We start from the raw sequence: 11,629 nt of genomic DNA, 5'->3' as shown, positions 1-11,629 counted from the left end.
TATTGGTCCCGGTTGGTGCCACCAACCAGGACCAAAGGGTCTCCTGACTGGGCTCTGCGCACTGCCCACGTGGAGGGCCTTTAGTTCCGGTTCTGGATTGAACCGGGACTAAAGGGGGGAGGTATTAGTACCGACACTTTAGTCCCGGTTCCGGAACCGGGACTAAAGGCCCTTACGAATCGAGGCCCTTTTTCTACCAGTGTTTGGGCACTTGAAAAATGGAAAATGGTTTTTTCGTCCAACGAAAATGAAAACTTCCTTAGGCAACATTGTTTGCCATTCCAATATGCACCCTTGTGCACAATATGAGATCATTTGAACAAACTATGCCATGAATGTGGCCATAAGATTGATCATTTGGTTTGAAAGCCATTGACCTTCACACATGATAGCTCATTTCTGAGAACACTTTTTTAAAATAATTATCGTATTACAAGTTTATTATTTTTCCCGGAAACTTAATCACATATAATGAGACAATGCAAAGTTTTTCCAATTTTTTGATTTTTTTTGAATTTTTTTGCCCGTTTCAAAATGTGGTCAAAACAGCGGGCTTGACCGTTCCTAGGTAGCGGTTGAATCTTGGATTTTTTTTGGTGTTTCTCTGATTAAATAGATACTTATGTACCTATAAATGATTTTTGGAGAAAATAAAGAGCAAACTACGAGGTAGCTACAGTTCAAATTTGACCCGCTTCCAACTGAATCAGCGGGAATTTGTCTTTTTCACCAGAGGTGGATAAAAAATTTTTACAACCAAACATTTTGTTAATTGTGCATTAAATATGGCCTAGTATTTTAGAAAAATGATTTGGTCCAATTTTGCAACAAATATTTGGGAGGTCCTTCACAAAAAAACTCATTTCGGGCACTCGAAAAATGGAAAATGAATTTTCCGTGCAAAGAAAATGAAAACTCCCTTACGCAACATTGTTTGGAATTCCAAGATGCACCCTTGTGCACAATATGAGATCATTTGAACAAACTATGCCATAAATGTGGCCATAAGATTGATCATCTGGCTTGAAAGCCATTCATCTCCACACATGATAGCTCGTTTCTGAGAACACTTTTTTAAAAGAATTGCCGTATTACAAGTTTATTATTTTTCCTGGTAACTTGGTCACATATAATGACACAATGCGAAGGTTTTCCAATTTTCTGATTTTTTTTGAATTTTTTATGCCCGTTTCAAAATGCGGACAAAACGGCGGGAATGACCGTTCCTGGCTAGTTGTTGAATCTTGAAAAAAATTTGGTGTTTCTGTAATTAAATAGATACTTTTGTACCTAGAAATGATTTTTGGAAAAAATAAATAACAAACAATGAGGACGCTGCAGTTCAAATTTGACCCGTTTCCTGCTGAATGAGTGGAAATTTGTCTTTTTCATGAGAGGTGAATCAAAATTTTTGACACCTAATCATTTGGTCAATTGTGCATTAAATATGTCCTAGTATTTTAGAAAATTGATTTGGTACAATTTTGCAACAAATATATGGTAGGTCCTTCACAAAAAAAGTCATTTTGGGCACTTGGAAAATGATTAAAAATAGCTAGAAAGATCAGAAATGCATAGAAATTGGTCCTTATCCATAAAATGTGGTCTAACTCTAGTGAAAATTTGTGTGGTGCCATTTTGCAAAATATTTTTTATAGCTACTTCACAAAATCCCTCTATTTTTAGTACTTCGACACTTTTTTTAAATCACTGGTTTTTCGAACCAATCAGGACTCTTCCCACGGATCGATGACATGGCGCCGATCCATCCATCCATCCATCTCTCCATCCCACATCCATCCATCCACCTATCTACAGAAAAAAGTAAAAAAATGACAAAGAGATACCCCCACCCGCAGCTGAAACCCTAGTTCAGATCCCATCCACTCCCCCCCATCGCACCCCTCCTCTCCTCGCAGCCGCCGCCACCTCCTCCCTCGATCCAGTCCTCTCCCCGGCCTCCTTTCCCCGATCTGTAGATGTATGTCCCCGCGCCGCCGCCCCCACCTTCTCCTTCCTCTCCCCGATCGGTTGAGCACCGCCGTGTGATTTCCCCGGCTCCCACGCCGCCGCGCGACCTCGCCGGAACCCCGCCAGCACAGCGGCCACCACCACCCCTCTTCCCACGCAGGGAGATTGGGAAGATTGCCGTCTCCCACGGCCATGGCGTGCTCCTCTGCTGACGAGGCTGCCGTCGACCATGGCCATGCTCGAGGTCTACTGCTCCCTTCCCTGCCCTCCGCGCCGCCGTGATCTACTGCACCGCTGCGCTCCCTGATGTGCCCGTGGCCGTGGGCCCCCAGCCGCCGCCGCCGTCCGCGGGCCTCCGGGCGAGGTCCATGGCCACCTTCACCCGCATGTGAGCGCCCCCTTCCCTACCCTTTCTGCCCAGATCTGCTACCCCTGAATTTGAGTGGTCTCTCGGTTGAATCTGTGTCGCAGGAAGCCCCACGTCAAGAAGGACCAGGAGGGCGTCGACGTCTTCGACAGCATCTGGAAAAAGGCATCTGGAAGAAGGTGACCCCTCTGCATTTTCTGTAGCTTGCATGTTTGTTCCATTAGAACATAGAAAAAATGTAAGTGCTATGTATGTAGGTATCGTAGTTACCATTCCTGGAACCAAGCTCCAGCTAATCCTTCTACTCTTAATTGATACTGGCAAGTTTGTTCCTCATCATGTGGCAATTCTAGGTGGTGTAGTGTGCACAACCAGCCACTCGTAAATTGCTCTTGTCCTGGTTGTTCCCTGTAGAAAGTAGAAATGGTATTGCTATTGTGCCGTTTGTGCAGAGACCTGGGAAATGGGTTAAACAAAGATTTAAGTATATGAGCCACCTTCTCTTTTTCTGACCATTGTGTTAAAATCAGATAAGAGAACATGCAAGTGGTTTAGAACTTTAGATGATTGATATATCATAAATCATTTGTCCTCTGAAATTTAGTTTCATTAGGTATATCATGCATTAAGCTTCAGGGGATAGGTTAAAGAAAAATCTCTTATATGTGTGGCTTCCTTTTTCTTTTTCTAATGATTACAACTTATTAGATTATTTTGTCAAAATCAGACAGGAATATCATCAGAATACGCAAGACCAGGTACTGCTGATAAGGCTATTCAATGAAAACGAAGAAGCGTAAAACCAAGAAGCTCAAGGTCAAGGGCCTCGATTTGGGCTGATTTACTTATTTGGTTTCCTCTGCTGGTGATGCTTGTTCCTGAAGGCACTGGCCAAGGAGCTGGTGCAGTCCAGGAAGGCGGTCAACCACCTCTACGAGAACAAGGCCCAGCTCAACTCCATCTCCATGCACCTCAGCAAGATCGTCGGTAATGGACACCACCTGCATCGTATCTATCTTTCTAGATAGCATTTAATATGGTAACATTTAGTAATTTACAGCTGCTGTTCATGATGCTATTACAAACTCTGAAATCTGGTACTTTAGTCAAATGTGCTTCCTTTCTGAACAACTGTGCACCTTGGCGAGCTCGTCGGTAGCAAACAGTTTCTACTGGCCTCGTATCATTCTATACTAGTATGGATAGATAGCATCCAAGTTTGTTGTCTACTGACCTCTGCTAGTGTCTTGAAATGCTTGGGAATGCCCCGTCCGTCTGGACATGCAGTTAGTCTGAATCTGTTTTGGCAGCTAACATGCCTCGTCATTCTGACTACCCGCTTTCTCACTTCATGGCACTTGAGAACATTCATGTTCTGTTTTATTCATTCTCACATTCTGGCATCTATTACTACAATGATCTCACAATGGCGGTTTAGGACATGCTTATCCTTGCAAAAAAAATTGAGCTCAGGCAATACTAATGTTTATATCTATCATTCAGTACTACTGTTTATATCTAATCAAGATCTTATGATTTACACAGGTCGGGTTGTCGCAGGTTCCATGGAGCCCTCCTCCCCTCGTCAAGCTCGGTGCCAAGAGCGAGGAGCTGCTCTTCGCCTGGCCTCGCCTCGCACAAGCAACATCGTATTCGTGTCTGCTCTTTCACTAGTGTCGACGCTTGCTTTCGTTGTTAATAATACATGCATGCTCCACAACTAATACATAAGATGCATTTCCATCCCATCTAGTAGGTGCTGACTCGATGCAAACAAATAAAATAAAATTAGTAGGTGTTGACTGCTCACACCCCATATATGCTGAACAATGCTAGCTGCTGTACCAATGTGATGTTGCTTGCTTGATTGATGACTTGTTGTCATTAACTAGAAAAAATAAGAAGAAAACCTTGTCAATTTATTTGAGGAGAATCCTGTATCCCATTCATTAGACAACCAGTACTACTTGTATTTGCATGTTTGCTTGCTTGCTTGCTTGTAGCACTATCAAGTGTGAGGAAATCCAGTACTAGGATGTGTGGAGCTGGGACGCAGTTGGATCATTAGCACTTGTAGCACTATCAAGTTTGTACTAATTGCAGATAGAAAACCTTGTAATTTTGTTTCCGTAAGCTAAACTTTGTGATTTAATTTCTGGAAGCTAAACATTGTAAGTCTATTAAGAAACTTGAGCAAAATCAGCCCACAAGTTAGTTGAAGTCACAAGTGCCTTTTGTTGACAGAGTCTTCTGGCAGGGCGAATGTTATATTCAAAACCACTTCTGATCACTTTGTGTTTTCTTTTTTTAATATTTTGTTGTGTCTTGCTTGGTGGGAATTGATCCAGTTAAGTGGCTGACTGGGAATATTATGCTGTCAAGTTCGTGTCTTAGTGCGTCTGAGAATGTTGTTTCTTTCTTTCTTCCTTTTGTTGCAAACCTGAAAAGAAAGGGCAATGTGAACCTGGAAGGTGCATGTATTGCTGCTACTTTCTTGTGCCAACTGCTATACTAGTTGGTTTGTGATGATCCAAACAAGTCAACAGCAGTAGTACTGTTGGCAGTTGGTGTTTAATTTCATTGTTGTCATGGTATTTATTCTTTCAGCATGTCATGTATATGCTGGTGTTTAATTTTGTGATGTTAGTATGCTTGTGCTGACTAGTTTTGTTAGATCTTGCCAGTTGAATGGATGGTCGTGTTAGTAGAATGGTATTTTGTTTTAGGCACAATGTGTTGCAGTGAAGTTTTTTGCACGACTTGCACTTGAGCCATGCATATTCATATCATGTATCTGTTTTCTTGTATGAATGGGTATCTCATTTTAACTAGTTGGAGGACAAAAAGCATGGCACTAACTCAATTTGTGTTATCATTTTAAATAAATGTCATTTTCTTGAATGGTCTATTTATAATATATTTGCCCCAATGTTTCTGATTCTTCTCTCATTCATGTAACAGGGTGACAGAGGAAGCCATGTTGCAGTTTTGTTTGTTCCCAACCCTGACTACGGTCGTCTAGCGAGTTTGGCATGTTGTTCATCTGACTACGGTCGTCGAGCGAGTCCGTCATGTTGTTCATCTGACTACGGTCGTCCAGCGAGTCTGGCATGTTGTCATTTTCTTGTAAAGCAGTACTGTATTACACTTGTAGAGCTCGTTACACTTGTAGAGCTTGAAAGTACTGTATTACACATGGTCATGTATTGGCACATATAGAGATTGTTATTGTGATTGCCATTGTATTAGATTGTTATTGTGATTGCTATTGTATTAGATAATCTGGTTGCTCTTATTTGAAACATCATGTGTGCTTTTTGTCTGGCAATTTAAATACTGGTTCAAATATGAAGAATATGAGCCTGATAGATGGGACCCACTTATCTGACTAGTGGACCCTTCTTTTTGGAAAAAAAGAAAAGCTAAATTCGTTTAGACAAAAAGGCCACAACCCAACAATAAAACAGGCTGCAATGTTGGGCTTGGCCCATGAAGCTGATCAAAAATTGATAGAAAAAATACATTAAAAAGGCCGAATTGGTGGGCTAGGCCCATGTAGAAAATCGAATTGGACCGGGCTGAATCTTGTGCCACATCAGATTGCCACGCTGGATGCCTACGTGGCCTGGGGAGGTTGCTAGTGACCAAAATGCCACAGTAGACGTATTTTGGTCATAAACATCTTCGACCATTCCAGAAGAAAGGTCGCTATAGTTAGTTTATGACGGCCAGCTTTTGACCTTATGTTTTTGGTCACAAAAAGGTCACAAATGGAAATTTGTGACCATTCAGTGACCAATAGTGGTGGTCACAAGTTGACATATTTCTTGTAGTGGATGACAATGAAACTCCTATAAGGAGTAAGAGACGGAGGACCGCAAAGTCCTTTGGTGATAATTTCATTATGTACCTCATGGGTGACACACCTAGGACTATTTCAGAAGCCTATGCATCTTCTAATGCTGACTACTGGAAGGAAGCTGTCCGCAGCAAGATGGATTCCATCTTAGCAAACGAAACCTTGGAAGTCACTGATCGTCCTTATGGGTGTAAACCTGTAGGATGTAAGTGGGTGTTCAAGAAAAAGCTTAGACCTGATGGTACGATTGAAAAGTACAAGGCACGGCTTGTGGCCAGGGGTTATACCCAGAGAGAAGGTGAAGAATACTTTGATACTTACTCACCTGTGGCTAGACTGACCACTATTCAGGTGTTACTATCAGTGGCTGCCTCACACGGTCTTCTCATTCATCAATTCGACTATTGGGAAACGTAGCATGCAATTTCAAAAAAAAATTCCTATGCTCACGCAAGATCTATCTAGGAGATTCATAGCAACGAGAGGGGGATAGTGTGTCTACATACCCTCGTAGACCGAAAGCGGAAGCGTTTGACAACGCGGGTGATGTAGTCGAACTTCTTTTCGTTCTGACCGATCAAGTACCGAACGTACGGCACCTCCGAGTTCTGCACACGTTTAGCTCGATGACGTCCCTCAAACTCTTGATCCAGCAAAGTGTCGAGGAAGTAGATGAGTTCCGTCAGCACAACGGCGTGGTGACGGTGATGGTGAAGTGATCCGTGCAGGGCTTCGCCTAAGCACCGCGAGAATATGACTGAGGGTGTAATCTGTGGAGGGGCCGCACACGGCTAACAGATGTTGTTGTGTTGTGCTAGGGGCGGCCCCCACATGTATATAGGTGGGAGGGGGAGGGGAGGCAGCCTGGCACACCATATAGGTGGCCGACCGGCCCTAGGGCTCCTGCCCTGGTCGCCCCCCCCCCCCCCCCCACCATGTTCGGGCAAGGGGGAAAGGAAGGAGGGGGAGGGGAAGGAAGTAGGAGTCCTACTTCACACTTTCCTTCTCCTCCTCTCCTTTCCTTTCCTCCCCATATGGCTGGTGTGTTCTCTCACTTCACCCATTAAGCCCATATCTTTGCCGGGGGGTGCCCGGAACCCCTTCCGTTGACCCGATATGTACCCGGTACCCTCCGGAACACTTCCGGTGTCCGAATACTATTGTCCTATATATCAATCTTTACCTCTCGACCATTTCGAGACTCCTCGTCATGTCTGTGATCTCATCCGGGACTCCGAACAACATTCGGTCACCAAATCACATAACTCATATAATACAAAATCGTCATTGAACGTTAAGCGTGTGGAACCTACGGGTTTGAGAACTATGTAGACATGACCGAGACACCTCTCTGGTCAATAACCAATACCGGACCCTGGCTGCTCATATTGGCTCCTACATATTTGATACGTCTCCAACGTATCTATAATTTATGAAGTATTCATGCTTTTATTTATCATTCTTGGGTGTTTTAATCATTTTATAGGAACTTTATATCATTTTTGGGGACTAAACTATTGACCCAGTGCCCAGTGCCAATTGTTGCTTTTTGCTTGTTTTTTACATCGCAGGAAATCAATGTCAAACGGAGTCCAAACGCAACGAAACTTTACGGAGATTTTTTCTGGACCAGAAGGAACCCATTGGGCCTGAGCTGCACCTGGGGGTGCGCCGAGGGGGGCACAACACACCAAGGCGCGCCAGGGCCCCCTGGCGCGCCCAGGTGGGTTGTGCCCACCTCGGTGGCCTCCCGCACCCCCTCTTTGCAATATAAATTCCCAAATATTCTGAAACTGTTCAGGGTTAACCTAGATAAGAAGTTCCGCCGCCGCAAGGTCTCTGTATCTGCGAAAACCAATCTAGACCCCGTTCCGGCACCCTGCCGGAGGGGGGAATCATCTCCGGTGGCCATCTTCATCATCCCAGCGGCCACCACACGATGAGGAGGGAGTAGTCCACCCTCGGGGTTGAGGCTTTGTACCAGTAGCTATGTGTTTAATCTCTCTCTCTCTCTCGTGATCTTGAGATGTCACGATCTTGATATATCATGGGCTTTGTTAACATAGATGGATCATATGATGTTTCTCCCCTCTCTACTCTTGTTGTGATGAATTGAATCTTTACCTTTTGAAGTTTTGTCTTGTCGGATTGAATGTTCAGATTAGAGAACACATGATATATGTCTTGCGGTATGAATACTTGAGGTGACAATGGGGTATCATATTGATTCACTTGATGTATGTTAGATATGATAGAGCTGAAATCCCTCCTACTGAAATTGCTAGCCAATGCTTGGATGAGTTTGATAACTTTATGGTTAAGCAAGAAGATTTCAATGCTTATTTTGGTAGACAATTAAAACAAAATGATTATATGATTAAACACTTGGGTGATTATATGGCTAATGTTAGAGGTGAACTTAAACTCGTTAGCAAACATGCTTCTATGGTTACCACTCAAGTAGAACAAGTACTTAAAGCTCAAAATGATTTGCTCAATGAAATAAATAGTAAGAAAAATGATTATGCTGTTAGAGTGGCTACTAGAACTGGTAGAATGACTCAGGAACCTTTGTATCCTGAAGGCCACCCTAAGAGAATTGAGCAAGATTCTCAGAGAAATAATATTGATGCACCTAGTTCTTCTAAAACGAAGAAAAAAAAATGATAGGACTTTGCAAACTTCTAGTGAACCTATTGCTGAACCACCTGAGAATCCAAATGATATCTCTATTTCTGATGCTGAAACAAAATATGGTAATGAACGTGAACCTAGTGAAAATGTTAATGATGATGTTCATGTTGATGCTCAACCTAGCAATGACAATGATGTAGAAATTGAACCTGCTGTTGATCGTGATAACCCACAATCAAAGAATCAACGTTATGATAAGAGAGACTTCGTTGCTAGGAAGCATGGTGAGGAAAGAGAACCATGGGTTCAGAAACCCATGCCTTTTCCTCCCAAACCATCCAAGAAAAAGGATGATGAGGATTTTGAGTGCTTTGCTGAAATGATTAGACCTATCTTTTTGCGTACGCGTTTGACTGATATGCTTAAAATGAATCCTTATGCTAAGTACATGAAAGATATTGTTACAAATAGAAGAAAGATACCGGAAGCTGAAATTTCCACCATGCTTGCTAATTATACTTTTAAGGGTGGAGTAGCTAAGAAACTTGGAGATCCACGAGTACCTACTATACCATGCTCCATTAAAAGAAATTATGTTAAAACTGCTTTATGTGATCTTGGAGCCGATGTTAGTGTTATGCCTCTCTCTTCATATCGTAGACTTGACTTGAACAAGTTGACACCTACTGAAATATCTTTGCAAATGGCTGATAAATCAACCGCTATACCTGTCGGTATTTGTGAGGATGTGCCTGTTGTGGTTGCAAATGTTACTATTTTAATGGACTTTGTTATTCTTGATATTCCCAAGGACAATAGTATGTCTATTATTCTTGGAAGACCCTTTTTGAATACTGCATGGGTTGTTATTGATTGCAACAAAGGCAATGTCACTTTTCATGTTAATGGTAATGAGCATACGGTACACTTTCCGAGGAGACAACCACAAGTTCATAGTATCAACCCCATTGGAAAAATTCCATCGATTATATTTGGAGGTTTTGAATTTACTCTTCCTACTGTCAAGAAGAAATATGATATTCTTATTATTGGGGATGTGCATATCCCCGTTGAGGTAACATAGTGTTATTCGAAATTTCTCCGGTTTCATGTTATTCGGAATGAGTTTATTAACAAGACCTGATCAACCTTGTTAGTGGATTCCTTTTGATGAGCATGAGATGGATGAAACTAGAAGGCACAACCTTCTGTACCCTCTTTATACTTTCTGTTATTTAGTTGAAATAAAGTAAAAATAGTATTTTTCTGTCTGTTTTCTGATTTATCCATGCAATATAAAAATATCCCGAAAATAAAAGTTCTCCAAATGCCCTGAAAATGAAATATGATTTTTTCTAGAATATTTGAGGATTTCTGGAACTGAGAACACAGCAGGGGGGGTCAACCACCTGGGCACGAGGGTGGAGGGGCGCACCCTACCCCCAGGGCGCGCCCCCTACCTCGTGGGCCCATGGTGGCTCCCCTCCACTTATTCATGCATCCATACACTCCTTCTTCCTCCCACAAACAACAATATCCAGCTCAAGCACGAGTTCTAGCTCACTTTGCTGCGATTTTCGATCTCTTTGCTCAAAGCACCTCTCACAAAACTTCTTGGGGGGATTGTTCCTTGGTATGTGACTCCTCCATTGGTCCAATTAGTTTTTGATATAGTGCTTTATTCATTGCAAATTTGTGCTGCCTAGGTGACCATGTTCTTGAGCTTGCATGTCAAATTCATATGGTTCCAAGTAGTTCTAATGCATGATTTAGTCTCTAGGCACTTGTAGGAGTAGTTGGTATCAATTTTTATTGAGTTTGGTTCACTTTTATTTGAAGTTACTAAAAATTTCAGAAATTTTTCAGAGGAAGAAATATGTTTAGGAAAATGTTCCAAGGTGGTTCTTCAAGGAAGCAAGGACCCAGGCTTGCAATGTGTGATGCTGAGGAGGAGCCCCCAAGGGACGCTCCAGTGCGGCCCTGTGAATGGCCTTCGGAAAATTTTATGGATCGAGCGGGAATCAAGGAAGAATTTAACGCATATTTGCGTAACGCCGATCTTGTGAGCTTTGAGGCAGACAAATTCCCCCAGTACCATCATCTCACTAGCTCATTTGTGAGGAGGTTTGAATTTTCATCTTCACGTAATTCTCCAACTGTCATGTTTGATCTTTATGAAAAATCTTATACCATGGACTTAGAGGATTTTACCTCTGCTTGCAAACTTCCACAATGGGGTAGTGTTAGTGATCCCCGTAAATCTGAATTTAGAGACTTTCTTGCTGGTATAACCATAGGGGAATCTAGAGATATAGCGCAAGCTACCATAGGGAGCATTCACTTTCCTGCTATACATTATTTTGCTCTTTTCATAGGTAGGTGCATAAATGGTAAAGATGTAGCATGTCACATGTGTGTGCCTGACCTTAGCATTCTTAGGAGTGCTGTGTTAGGAGACCAATCTTATAATTTGGGAGCCATTGTTGCACGTAGGTTGCATCATAAAAGATTTAATGGAGATTTCTTTGGAGGAATTTATGCAACCCGCTTAGCTGATTTTCTTGATGTGGACATTCGTGAGGATGATATGGAGTTGCCTCCTACTTACTTAGACTATAATTCTATGGTCTATCACCAGTTTGTCGAGAGGAATGAATCACCTCTCCATTATCGACTAATATTTGACAAACGGCGTGCTGTCCGTATTACTTTCCCTGCTCCTGCCTTCTTTGATTATCAGGCAAAAGGAACATATATTATTACCAGAGAGGAGGCAGATGAGTACGAGAGGAGGCTGA

The sequence above is a fragment of the Triticum urartu genome, chromosome 4 (genome assembly GCF_003073215.2).
Source record: "Triticum urartu cultivar G1812 chromosome 4, Tu2.1, whole genome shotgun sequence".
NCBI classification, from domain to species: domain Eukaryota; kingdom Viridiplantae; phylum Streptophyta; class Magnoliopsida; order Poales; family Poaceae; genus Triticum; species Triticum urartu.
The sequence above is the reverse complement of the archived record's forward strand: the minus strand, read 5'-3'. Positions refer to the sequence as shown.